This window comes from Bison bison, unplaced genomic scaffold, assembly GCF_000754665.1.
Source record: "Bison bison bison isolate TAMUID 2011002044 unplaced genomic scaffold, Bison_UMD1.0 scf7180017864066, whole genome shotgun sequence".
NCBI lineage: Eukaryota > Metazoa > Chordata > Mammalia > Artiodactyla > Bovidae > Bison > Bison bison.
The window spans coordinates 3,973,199-3,987,674 of record NW_011494638.1 but is presented as its reverse complement, the minus strand read 5'-3'; the positions used below and the strand labels follow the sequence as shown (position 1 = coordinate 3,987,674).

The 14,476-nt window shown below is 38.4% G+C and overlaps 1 protein-coding gene and 1 pseudogene across 1 annotated transcript in view; one reads left to right on the top strand and one right to left on the bottom strand.

Annotated features, from left to right (window-relative positions):
* Window positions 1–14,476, top strand: part of NEDD4 (neural precursor cell expressed, developmentally down-regulated 4, E3 ubiquitin protein ligase) — a 144,959-nt gene that overhangs the window by 4,358 nt on the left and 126,125 nt on the right. The gene's annotated exons all lie outside the window — the stretch shown is intronic.
* On the bottom strand, window positions 9,736–10,561 carry LOC104986281 (annotated as a pseudogene).

The following is a 14,476-nucleotide window of genomic DNA, read 5'->3' as shown; positions in this document are numbered from 1 at the left end:
CAGCCCTGGGATTTCTTTGGAAGGAATGATGCTAAAGCTGAAACTCCAGTACTTTGGCCACCTCATGCGAAGAGTTGATTCACTGGAAAAGACTCTGGTGCTGGGAGGGATTGGGGGCAGGAGGAGAAGGGGATGACAGAGGATGAGATGGCTGGATGGCATCACTGACTCGATGGACGTGAGTCTCAGTGAACTCCGGGAGTTGGTGATGGACAGGGAGGCCTGGTGTGCTGCAATTCCTGGGGTCGCAAAGAGTCAGACACGACTGAGCGACTGAACTGAACTGAACTGAATTCCAGCATCGTTCTAATTATTTTTTGTGAGTTTCCATGGGAACAAGGAAGTAGATAAATTTAGTTCATTTTTAATAATTTGCTTTTTAATTATGTTAAACCAACTGAGAAGTTGGAAGTACAGTACAAAGGACTCCAAATCCTCCTAAAGCAGATTCTCCACCTGTTGTTATTTCACCATAATTGTTCCATAACCTTTTAATTGTCATTTTCATTAGTCTTTTTTGGGAACCATTTGAGGAAAACCTGCAGGTAGGATTTCCCATCACCACTAAATACTCTTTATTTTCCTAAAGGAAGAATGTTTTCCTGCATCACAGCCATCCAGCCCTCTAAGGTAGGAAGTCAAGATTGTTATGACACTACACCCAATCCACGGATCCCATTCAGTCTTTGACCAGAGTTCTAATAGTTTCTCTTCTTTTACAATGTAGAATCCCATCCAGAAGTGTATGTTGCATGTACTTTGTATCAGTTCCTCAGTCTTTCTTATCCTTAACAACTGTAAGGAGCACAGGCTGTATAACCTGTCAATGTTCCTCAACTTGGATCTGTTTACTGTTTCCTCAGGATGACGTCAAAGCCATGCTTTTGGGGCAGGAATCATCGAGTTAATACTCTATTCTTCTCAGGGTATACCTGTCGATGTTCCTCAGCTTGGATCTGTTTACTGTTTCCTCAGGATGACGTCAAAGCCATGCTTTGGGGGCAGGAATTATCGAGTCAATACCATATTTTTCTCAGGGTATATCAAGGGGTGCTTGATTTTGGCTTATCTCATCATCGTTTAACCTTGATCACTTGGTAATTTTGGTGTCTGCTAGGTTTCTTCTTGGTGATGTTGCTGCTTTCCCTTTATAATTGATTGATATTTTGTGGAGGCATATTCAGAGACTGTGGTAGTATCCCATTCCTCATTCATTACGAAAGGTTGTTGTTGAATGAAAAGATGCTGGGACTCTTGGCCTCCGGAGGAGAAGAATTCAATCCAGGGCCAGAGACGAAGCTTGATCGCTCAGAGCTTTTGTGTAATAAAGTTTTATTAAAATATAAAGGAGATAGAGAAAGCTTCTGACATAGGCATCAGAAGGGGGCAGAAAGAGTACCCCGCTGCTAGTCTTTAGCTGGATGTTAATATAGTCACTAGCAGTCTGTTAATGAAAGAAAGGAATGTCTTAAAACTCAGAATGGCACTGGGCCCCTCTCCCATAAGATGCATTTTGGGATAATCTTGACCAGACGATTCATCCTGGCCCATAAAATGATTAACTTGAATCTTGTAGAAGGGCAGATTACCATACAAATAGTTTAGTTTACATAGATTAGGGGAACAATCTCTGAGTATAACATACTGGTTTGTCAAGTAGGTTCTGAGCCATTAGGCAGAACCGACTTGAAGACAGAGTCTGCGGTAAATGCATAGTACATTAGCATAGCTTAAGACAAACATTTCCATAAGAGAAATGGATCGGTTAACTCAAGGTTTGAGAATAGTTAACTTCAGGTGAAACCAGGTGTCAGTATGGCAACACAGTATTTTAAGAGAAACCTCCTTTTAAATTTGTATAGAAAAGGAAAAAAAAAATATCGCTAGTTTGTTTCCTCCTGCCGCTTAAGAGAGATAAAAATGTCTGACACTTGCAGGCTATTTCCTCCGTTTGGAGACCCCTGGCCTTCCTGCCTGTTACTCCCTCAATCAGATCTGCATCCACTAGTTTTAATATCCATCCATGACTTTCACCTGAAACAAATGCTGCTGTTTTTATTTCCATTTTTATTAATTGATGTTTTGTGTAAGAAGAACCTTTTCTTTCTTGGCCATTTGCTATCTGTTTATTTATTTGTATCAGCATGGACCTGTAGAATCCCACCTGTTCAATGGGTTGTAATTAATCTCTATCCTTAAATATTTTATGGCTCAAACTATCTCGGTTTGGCCAGTGGAAGCTTTTCCAAGGAGGTTCCTGTGTCCTTATGGCAAGTCTCCACCATTCTTTGAACTCTTCATTACTTTTCTGGCAGAAGATGTTCTAGGCTCCTCTTATATTTTGCCTGGTCCAGCACTTTCTGGAATCAGCCATTTCTCCTAGAAACACTGGTTCATTTAGTAGGGAAATGGTTTTTAGAAAGGGCTTCCCTGGTGGCTCAGATGGTAAAGAATCTGCCTGCAATGCAGGAGACTTGGATTTGATCCCTAGGTTGGGAAGATCCCCTGGAGAAGGGAATGGCTACCCACTCCAGTATTCTTGCCTGAAGAATTCCATGGACAGGGGAGCCTGGTGGGCTACAGTTCATGGGGTCACAAAGAGTTGGACATGTCTGAGTGGCTAAAACGAACAGTGAAAATTCTGAGTTTCATTATCCTCATTCTATTTACTTATTTGCTTAGTCCCGATTTACATATGTTTCTGGTATAAGTGATCTTCCAGTCATGCAGGTATGCCACTTCTGCACCCTGTGTTTAGCTCCCTGGGTGCCAGTGGGAGCACTGCCGTGTATGTCCATACTGTCTTCCTCTCTGTCCTCCGAGGCCCATTCCAGTGGGCATGCTACTGAAGCCTCTCTATATGGCACCTTCCTCTTCTCCTCAGTTCCCCATGCTGTGGACCTGCTGCTCATGCACCTCCATGCACCTTACTGCTCCCCCCAAACTCTGCCTGAGGCCTGCTGTTGATTCCTCTGCACCAGGAAGAGAAGAGAAGGGACTACAATTTTTTTTTTTAAACAGCTAACTATTAACAATTCATATATCACATGGGAATAGAATCTTGGAGGTACCCTTTAAATACATCACTTAGGGAGAGGAGGGGTATAAAAATTGGAATTTGACTAGGTTGTAATTCTGGCCCTGTCACTTATAGGACACCTGGCATAAGTTTTTGACATTTGTCAGAAAAGGATATTTAAGTCAGCTATTTGCCTACCTCCTAGCTATATCTGGTATTAAGAATATTATATTCTACCACACCTGGAGACCTATAAGATTGCTGATTCGAATTGCTAAACTCACTGTTCTACTGAATCAATGTTACTTCTTCCTTTTTGAAGCTTCCATTTAGTCTGTATTCTGTCCCAATCCTGTCAAAGTTTTAAGAGGATAAATGAATTGGAAGGTTAATAAATCTTCAGATAAATGCTGAGAGAAAGACACAGCACAAACAAATACAAAAATGTCTTGATGAGACTTTTGTGAAATAAATATATCTGTAGCATAACCTCCTGGCTTGACCCAAATACTTGACTTTCCTTGAGTGAGCCATGTTGGAGTGACGAAAAGACTAATGTGGACAACCAATCATGTCAGTATAGATAGATGCTGTAATGAAAATATCCTCCTCCAGGGTGAAAAAGTCATTTGAAATATAATCATAGTTGCCTTTAATTGAATACTTGCTATACACAGATTTCCAGGTTCTGTGTTCTCTATACTTTGTAATTATCCCAACTGTCCTGAGAAACTAGGTACTGCTATCTTCATATTACAGATGGGAAATCTGAAATTGTGATTTGCTCAAGGACTTAATCTCAGTAGGTAGACTGAGTGACTTCACTTTCACTTTTCACTTTCATGCATTGGAGAAGGAAATGGCAACCCACTCCAGTGTTCTTGCCTGGAAAATCCCAGGGACAGCAGAGCCTGGTGGGCTGCCGTCTGTGGGGTCGCACAGAGTCAGATACAACTGAAGTGACTTAGCAGCAGCAGCAGATGTAGGACTGAAACCCAGAACTCTTTTGTACCAAAGTCATGGTCTTTCCTCTGTCCTACTGTGAATAGTTGCTCAAATAATAGAATAACAGATGAGATTCTTGTTCAGTAAGAGGATGAATGGAACATGTGCAGAATTAACTTGCAACTATTCCTCTGTTCTTCTGAATCTTCTGTTTGTTTTTTTTTATAGCTTTTCAGTGGACCTATGAAGTACTTGAATTCTGTATTTGCTTGAAAAATATTTGTTGAACATTTGAGTCAGGCTATTTGGTTATAATGAAGGACAACAGACTTTACTGAATTTATAGCCTAGAGGAAGAGAGGGTCATTAAATACATAATCACACATCAATGTTTTATAAATGTTACAAAGGAAAAGGTGTGTAAGATAAAAGTATATTACAGGAAAAAAAAAGAATTAGTCTTATAGGGAGGAGGGGAGAGAATATGAGGAAAAGCAGAGGAAGTACACTATGGATGGATAGGAGTTAGCCAGGCAGGGAAGGGGAAACGCCTTCTAGGTAAACAGAAGTGCATGTGCAAAAGATGAGATGGAGATGACCGTAAAGACACCTCGAGTGTTGGACAAAGAGGGACGGTATCAGGAGTTGAATCTGGAGTGGAGAGCAGACCCCAGTGAGGCACGGCCTTAAGGCCATTTATTCAGGATTTTGTATGGGACCCTAGGGCTTCCCAGGTGGCACTAGTGGTAAAGAACCTGCCTGCCAGTGCAGGAGACATAAGAGATGTGGGTTCGATCCCTGGGTCGGGAAGATCCCCTGGAGAAGGAAATGGCAACCCACTCCAGTGTTCTTGCCTAGAGAATCCCATGGATAGAGGAGTATGGCAGGCTACAGTTCATATGGTTGCCAAGAGTCCAACACCACTGAAGCGACTTAGCACGCATGCATGCATGGGATCCTAAGTGGAATGGAAACTCACTGATTACCTGTGTTACCTTACACACACATCATCATCACCACCAACATTGCTATTATTTTTCTCATAAGTTTTTCCTCATGTATTTAATATTTTCTTTTCTTGTTATTTCTTCATTTCTTCCCATACCTCTGACTTTCCATCTGGGTTGACTTTTTTTTTCTGCCTGGAGAAATTCTCTAGAATTTCTTTCAGTGAATGTTTCCTGCTAATGAAGTTCATTGGTTTTTGTTTTTGTCTGAAAATGTCTTTATTTTACTTTTCTTTCCTGAGGGCAGGGAGGAGTACAATTTATCCATAGTGAAATGCACATATCTCAATGTACAATTTGATGTACAAGATTTTCAACAACATACATAGCCAAGTGTAGCTGACAATCCAATTAAGATGTAGAACATTTCCTTCACTCCTAAATGTTTCCTTGAGTCTTCTTCCATTCAACTTCTCACCTTCACTCAGGCAACTTTTTATTGCCATGTATTAGTTTTGCCTTGGTCCTGAAACTTCGTTTAAATGAAATCATACAGTATTTACTTTTTGGTGTCTGGCTTCTTTTGTTTAATGTTATGTTTTTCAAAGTAATAATGTGGTTGTTTGATTTAGTAGCTCATTGTTTTTATTGCTGAGGCTTCCCTGGTAAAGAATCTGCCTGCTTGGTAGGAGACCCGGGTTCGATTCCTGGGTCGGGAAGATCCCATGAAGAAGAGATAAGCTATCCACTCCAGTTTTCTTGGGATTCCCTGGTGGCTCAGACAGTAAAGAATCCACCTGCAATTTGGGAGACCTGGGTTCAAGTCCTGGGTTGGAAAGATCCTGTGAAGGAGGGTATGGCAACCCACTCCAGTATTCTTGCCTGGGAAATCCCATGGAGGAGCCTGGTGGGCTATAGTCCATGGAGTCACTAAGAGTCGGAGACAACTGAGGGACTAAGCATAGCACAGTGTTCCATTGTATGAATTTACCAGATGTTTATGCACCCTGCTTTTGATGGACCCTTCATTTGTTTCCAGGTTTTGGCAATTATGAATAAACCTACTATGAACATTCATCTATAGATCTTTTTTATGGAAATTATATTTTCCACAAATATAGGATATCAACTTGATATGTTTCCTTCCAGACATGTTTTATGTATAAATAAGCATTGGTATTTGTGTGTGTTAAGTCACTTCAGTCATATCCAACTCTTTGCGACCCTATGGACTGTGGTCTACCAGGTTCCTCTGTCCATGGGATTCTCCAGGCAAAAATACTGGGGTGGGTTTCCATTTTCTTCTCCAAGGGAGCTTCTGACCCAGGGATTGAACCTGCATCTCTTTTGTCTCCTGAATTGGCAGGCAGGTTCTTTACCACTAGTTCCACCTGGAAACCCAGAAGCATAGGTATGGTGTGCTGCTGCTGCTGCTGCTAAGTCACTTCAGTCATGTCCGACTCAGTGCGACCCCATAGATGGCAGCCCACCAGGCTTCCCCGTCCCTAGGATTCTCCAGGCAAGAACACTGGAGTGGGTTGCCATTACCTTCTCCAATGCATGAAAGTGAAAAGTGAAAGTGAAGTTGCTCAGTCGTGTCTGGTATGGTGTAACACATTTTAAAGTAGTGTTAAGATGTAAGGTAATGATGAGATTCTTTTGGGGGGAGGTTCAGATCAGATCAGATCAGTCGCTCAGTCGTGTCCAACTCTTTTCGACCCCATGAATCACAGTGATTGAATAAAAAAGTTATAGTTTTTAAATGAGGAATACTCTTGCAGCTGCATTAACTATAGCACTTCTCTTTCTTACCCTCATGCTCTTTATCTGCAGTTCTAAATTTTAGTATCCTTCATAATCACCTGCAGAGTTTGTTAGACTACTGGCCCATCAGTAGTCTATTTTCAATAGGTTCTGAAAATTTCAAGAGGTTCTGAAAATCAGAGTTTCTAAACTCATACTACTAGTCCAGGGAATACACTTTGAAAATCTCTAATGTCTCTTAAATCTAAGAATTCTAGGTATTCTAGTTTCTATTCTAGTCATTATTGCCAAAAACTCCTGAGGAATTTTGATCATATGTAGCAAATATATAGCAGTCATATATATATTCCAGCATTACTAGGACAGCCCTGATTTCATTTAGTTTTCAATAAAGATGATCTAGCATTTATATTTTCATTTATACTTTTGTAAAATGTTTCAAGTAAATTTACACAGCAGAGAAGGAAAACTGCCATCAAGCCACAGGTTCCAGTATTTAATTTGGAAAAAAAGTTATATTAAAAAAAGCTAAATCCCTCCCTCCTACCCTAGTACATTTTTTGTTATGTAAATATTCAGTATTTATATTATTACACTATGTAGATGTAGCATTATTCACATCTGAACCATTGTACCATATTTATAATTATTTATTGTACATTTTTGTTTGCTTTTATTTTCTGTACAACTGTCACATATTAAGGGAATCCTGGCAGTTCAGTAGTAAAGAATCCACCTGCCAGTGCAGAAGATGTCTTCCAGTATTCTTACCTGGGAAATTCCATGGACAGAGGAGCCTGATGGGCTACCGTCCATGAGCTCTCAAAACAGTCAAACATAACCGAGCAACTAAACAACATCACAAATTAGAGTGCAAGCTGCCTGAAAGTTTTACAACTACTCAGTGTGTTTATACACACACACATATGTAATGAATGCTGTCCATTCCCTTTCTGCATTCTGTTAGAGACAGCTTCTTGCTATGTTGCATTCCATCTGACTGGCTTGCACTCTACACCTATCATATCACTATTGTCTGCAGGATTCCATTTATCAGCATTGTGAGAATTCTCTTGATCTCTTTTCTGTGTTGGATCCACTGCTTTTTTTCACCTCTTGTCTTCCTCTTTCCTGATTTAGTCCCATCCTTTATATGAGTGGGCGGTTACTATTCACTAGAGCATTTCACAATAGGGTTATCTGAACCCTATCAATATGTGTTATCTGAACCAATCCCATAGTGGTGGGATTCTCACATACAGTATATACCCGCAACCCCTTTGACTTCCTCACAGAGAAGTCTTCCAGTCTTCTGGGCCCAAGAAGTGAAGGGGCTGGGAGCTCACTGTTTGTGCAGACTTTCCCCTGCTTTTAATTTGGTACTTTATTCCTACTTTCAGCTACTTCAGAAAGATTTGTTGTTAATCAAGAATTTATCATCCCCTACTATTTGCCAAGTAATCTTCTGGGTTCTATAGAGGATGCAAAGAAAACATAAAGATGAGTTTCTTGGTCTTCAAAATTTCACAATTTTAATAATAGAGAAAGATACATAGTTTACTGCCTCAGATACAAGATGGTATGTGATAGATGCTATGTAATTGAGCCTCTAACAAAGAGAAGGAAAATTCATATCAAGGGTTTTAGAAAGATATCATTTGGTCTTTAAAGAAAGGACAGGCATTTTTTTAAGGAAAAAAAAACTTAAATTTATACCAAACCTTTTATTTTTTTATTATTATTTTTTTTAATGAAATAAGTATTTGTTTTATTCACAGGCTGGGCTTAGACCTGTGTTTTAACAAGCAAGCCTAATAATAGCACCATGGTTAGACTATAGCTTGCTTTTCCAAGCCATTATTGTACAATTTATTAAGCAAATAGGGGTCAAGTGTCTCTCATCCACCTGATGTGATTTTTTTATACATATTCCTAATAAGTCCCATTTGGAACACCTGAAAATCTTTTAGCAACAGCTCTGAAGATGAGCTCATGAACTCAGTTTAAATTGCACCAGTTAAATTAGGACAAATGGAAGGAATTCAAAATAAGTAGTTGCCCAATCAGAGCCCATCATCTGAAAGTCATCAGCCTGTGTGGTCCACCCCCCAAAATAAAACTTAAAACCTTGACTCAATTATTCAAAACCCAGGTTGTAACAAAGTGAAAGGATTAATTTCCATTAATTTCTCAGTCCCAGGTTAAAACAAACAAACAAACAAACAAAAAAACCCCAAACAGCAGTTTAAGAAATACTTACCCAAATCAAGATAGGAAAATTAAAGCCTGCATAGTTATCAGAATTGTTGTACTACACCAGGTTGCATACAATTACATCAGCTGGTTCTGTATACAATCTAGTATTGACTAGAACAAAGATTAGAATAGAAAAGCTGTAAGAAACAGGTTCCTAACTATAGAAACTGAATTTAAGGGTATGAAAAAATGAAAGTAAAATTTTGTTTTTATCTTTTTGATTAATACTAATTTCCAAACTTATAAACAATTTTTATAGATAAACAGAAGTTTTTCAAAATTGAACATTCCAAATTTGTAATTCTATTCAAACTTTCAGTATTCTTGGCCATGACATTAGGCAAATAAGAATCCCTCAAAGTAGAACAGCTATAAACATCCTGAGCATTTGGTCTATTGAAGAATCCCACGTGGGAAAGCTAACTAGAGAGGAAAAAAAACTTCCCTTCACTCTGCTGTACAGTACTGAGGCTTCTTGTCATAGTTGTAGCTTAAATTTTACATATGCCACTGGCATATTTTAACACTATAGAAGTTTATGAATTCAGTGGGCATATCTATGACCAGCCTGTCCATTTCCTGTTCTAGGAGAGTTGTCTCTCCACTCTACAGTCTTGAGCAAAATGTCCATCTCCATAGCTTCCCAAAGGTTGCCTGTTGCTGAAACAGAACTCAGCTTCTTTCAGATACTGACTCTTCAAGGGAAATTACTTTTCTCATGTGTTTATTACTGTTAGCCACAATCCTCCTGTCATTTGGTTTTATCCATCGCTAGGTGATGGCCTGCACAGCCTGATGTCCGACTTCATAAATATGTGTGAGTTCACAGTGGTGATTTTGGTGGCTGTTTTGGTGGTTGAAGAATCAACTATTGCACTTAAAAGGCTATCTTATTAGATATGCCAAACCAGCTCCTACTCCGGCAACACCTGCAAAAGCCAGCAGCACATTTCTGATGCCGCCTTCTAGGTCCTCTACATGGAAGAACTCCACAAACCCATCCCAGCCTCTCTGTTTGACTATCCAGTCTCATTTTGACCTTACGAGAACATCTGTGATGCTTTCTGCTAGTGGTTCGATGCAGCTTTCTTGGTTTATACCCTTCAAGTGTTTGGCCACAAAGGCACCAAAAGAAATAAGAGTCACAGTCCTGCCCGTTTGTTACTCCGTCACTGAAAACATGAACCATCACTCGAGACAAAGATTTGACATCGTCTTCGTTTTTGATGTCCAGTTTCCGAAACATGCCTTGGAAAGCCTTCTCGTGGTTGCGCTGCACCCCATCCCCGACTCAGCACAGGGTCTCCAACGCCTTCCGGCTGGTGGCCCCAGACCCGCCCAGGGGCTTCGCGTCCTTGGCGCCGGTTGCCTGGAGGTACTGAGAGAGAATCTCCAGGGACTGCTGATATAACTCGTCCTCCTCCTCCTCTGCTGGGGGCGGCGTCGAGGGCAGCGAGCCGTCCGAGCCTGGACTGTTGTTACTGGCTTCTCCGACCAACAAAGGTAAAGGCCGGACGGCAGGCCGCTTCCCGAGAGGGTCTGGCTCGCACCCGTCCAGCTCCTCTTCGGGCGACATGATGGCGTCGGAGATTGGGGATTCCATCTCTTCAGCTATACCAAACCTTTTAAATTAAACTTTAAAACCTAAATTAAAATTTAAAACCTTTATCTCATTATTATTATGGTAGCTATTTTCATTGTTGCATATTTACTTTATCCATCTGAATTTATGATTTTATGGAGTTGTCACAGAACAGATACCATTTGGCAACTTGATTATTCCAATTAACATTATAATTATTTTTTGTCATTAAATAATATTAATAATTCCATTTTTAACGGTCTCTAAAGAATCTGCTCAGATGATGTAGGACTTTAACAATGAAGGGGTAGAGGATGGGGAAGAATCTCCCAGGCAGAGGGACTCCAGCTTGTATAAAAACTCAGAGATAAGTAAACACAGGACATATCTTTTTTAAAAAGTAGACTGGTGGGAGTGGGCAATGAAAGGAGGGGAGAAGGATGAAGAGGTTAACAAAAATTCTCCCAAGACCTTTGAGAGATGGAAAGACTTAAAGCTCTGGATTTCCTGTTCCTGGTTTTTATTTATTTATTTGGTGGGGGAGGTTGACAGAAGATTAAGGCATAATTCATCACTGTTTTCATGAATTGTAGAGAAAATCTCAGCCTTTGGAAAGCTGCTTTTAATTACTGAAGCTGCCTGCATTGATAACATATTACCAGTTTGTTTCCCCCTGTCCTTGAAAAAAGCCACACATCTTTGCCTGTAAGTTGCAACCTTTTCATTTCACTTTCAAAAATCAGTAAAGCTCTCTTATGAGTGAAAGAGGGAGAGAGTCCAGCTTTAGTGAAGAGCCCTGGCCTGCTTGAGGATAAAGACTCTGTTTTGATTAAGGAAAAGATGTTTCTTTTTTTTTTGGTCTCTTTTTTACTCATTTGAGTACTATCTGGAATTCTGTTAATACTACTTTTAGTGTCAATTCTAAAATTACTAAAGAGTTTGGTCTCTAGTTGCAACATATATGGCCTTCTTCATTTGCAAAGATAATATCAGTGTGATCTCTGATGATGGATGTGATCAAAGAGAGCAGTGGGGACAATTTTTTAGCATAAACTTATAAAATGAAGTTATAAATGGTATTTCTTATTTAGTTTCCTGAAAGACTCTTAAATCAATATAGCTTTACATCATTTAACCACAGCATCTGAAGTAGTTCTCATTTTTGTGGTTGTGAAATGCAAGGATAAAGTTTAAAAGTTAAATGTGTCTGTGACTGTAAGTTATTACCCCTTGGAATTGTTTTCATTTAATGCTTGCTACATTTCTTCAGGAGACTTCTGGGGGATAGTTTCAGTAGAGGCTAATGTGGATGATTTTTAAGTCAGGAGATGGATTAACAGTAACAAATATGGATTAGCTTTTTTTTAGAAGAGAATGATAATTTCTTCCCTCAATTAAGATCATGTACAAATCACAAACAATTGTCTGCACTTAGAAAAGATAAGATTATCAAATAACATTATTTTCTGAGGGCACCTTTGATTATAATTTACCACTTGAAAAAATTTGTATTTATTAAGTCATCCCTGAAAAGATATATGATTTTTAGAATCAGTCTTGGGAATTAGTACCTACTTAATTACTGAATAGAGTAGCCACTTCCCAGTCAACTAGTATAGGAAAATTCAGTTGTAGGGCCAATAGAATATTTAATTGACGTAATTATTCAGTGACCTTCCAGAAAAAAATGGTAGTTCTGTAAATCTCTTCAGATTTTTGGAAATCAGTCCCCACAGAAAACAGAAATTTCAGTTTATGTTTTCCTCTCTGATTTTCAATTGCCTTTATTTCTGATACTTGAGGATTTCTCTTTTTACTTGTAAGATCGGCTGTGTATTTAATATTTGGTGATGGAGAAAAGTTATAAAATATCTAGTATCTCTAGTCAAGGATTTTTGTGTTATATGAATTTGTCATCTGAGTTTTATAGCTTAGAGGATATTTCTGTTATCATATTTATTCAATGGAACTTCCAGGAATGAGGGTGGTTCTGAGTATTTAGAAATGGATAAATAAATAACCTATGATATGTATATTATCCGCCACCCAGATTTCTCCTCAGAAAGGAATATGACCTACTACTTGCTGACGGGATAATTTTATTATGTTTTAGAATTTTTATACGGTTTTAAAAGGTTACTTTCTATTTACAGTTATTACAAAATATTGGCAACATTCCTTGTGGTGTACAATACGTCCTTGAGCCTACCTTATACCCAGTGGTTTGCTACTCTGCCACTCTTATATTGCCCCTCCCAACCTCTCCCCACTGGAAACCACTAATTTGTTCTCTGTGTCTGAGCCTGCTTCTTTTTTGTTATATTCAGTGGTTTGTTGTATTTTTTCGATTCCACGTATAAGAGTATCATACAATATTTGTCTTTCTCTATATAACTTATTTCACTTAGCATAATGCCCTGCAAGTCTATCCATGTTGTTGCAAATGGCAAAATTTCATTCTTTTTTGTGGCTGAGTAGTATACATTGTATGTATGTGTGTGTGTGTGTTTGTGTGTGTATCACATCTTTTTTATCTATTCATCTGGCTGATGGAGTAATTTTAGAATAGAACCAGTTGGGTTCCTCTCTGTTAGGCCACATTTGTTTCACATTTGTTGATCTTATAAATGCTACTGTGAAATCGTTGGCTTTATGTATGTCAGTGATAGTTTATCTAGGGCTTATATCTAATAGTGAAATTCCTGGGCTATTGATTTAGAGCTTTCAATAGATATTGCCAAATATCTCTTCAAAATTACTCTCACGAACAGTGTATTAGAGTTCTTGGTTGTGTTTGTACTGGCAGCACATACACTAGAGATCTCTCGTATCTGGTGAAATTGAGGATCTTTTCATGTTTATTGACCATTCTGTATGATTTCTTTTATTATGTTGTTTAAATATCACTTTGTGGGTTTTAGAAGTTCTTGATATATTCCACATGGGCTTGTGTGGTGGCTCAGTGGTAAAGTATCTGCCTGCAATGCAGAAGATGCAGGTTTGATCCCTGGGTCAATCTCCTGGAGAAGGAAATGGCAATCCACTCCACTAGTCTTACCTGGGAAATCCCATGCACAGAGGAGCCTGGTGGGCTCCAGTCCATGGGGTTGCAAAGAGTTAGACAGGACTTACCAACCGAACAACAATAATGTATCCTGGATAATCATAATTTGAACTTGGTATATATATTTTAGATATTTCTACCCTGTGTGTCCCGCCCGTGGTTTTTTCATTTTGCTCATGGCATCTCTTTTCACACAAAGGATACGTAATTTTAGTGTCAGAGCTAACAGCTCTTTCGATTAGAGTTTGTATTTTTTAAAATTCTTTCTTCAATGTCAGAAATTGACATTAAAATTAATTGGAAGAATTAAGAATCAATTTAAGATTCATTTAAGATTCTTAAAATATCTTAAGAATTTTTTAAAGTTTTCTTTTTCATTGTTAAAATTTGATGTGTCTGGAGTTTGTTTTTGTATGTAGTATAAAATAGTGATCAAATATTATTGTTTACTTCTTTACTCATTCTCACTCCTCTGTATGAATTTTAGAATCATTTGTTAAGATCTATGAAAGAATTTAAGGAGGGGAGCTGGAATTGTATTGAATTTGTAATTTACTTTGGAGAAAATATATACTAATATTCAATATTTACTTCTATGAATATAGTGAATTTCTTCATTTATTTATATTTTCCTTATTTTCTTTATTTACAGATTTTATCCATAAAGGTCTTGACACTCTTTCTTTTGTTTCTCTGTATCTAACAGTTTTGCTTATTTGTGAATTTTTTAAATGTGCATTCTGTTTTATAGTATTTTTACCCACCTTTTTATTTTAAAAAATTTCAGATTTATGGGACAACAAAACAATAGTGTAATGAACACTTGATTACCCATCAGTCAGATCCAGAAATTGGCAACAGTTGGTTATTCCCTTTACTTCCATATATACACACATTCA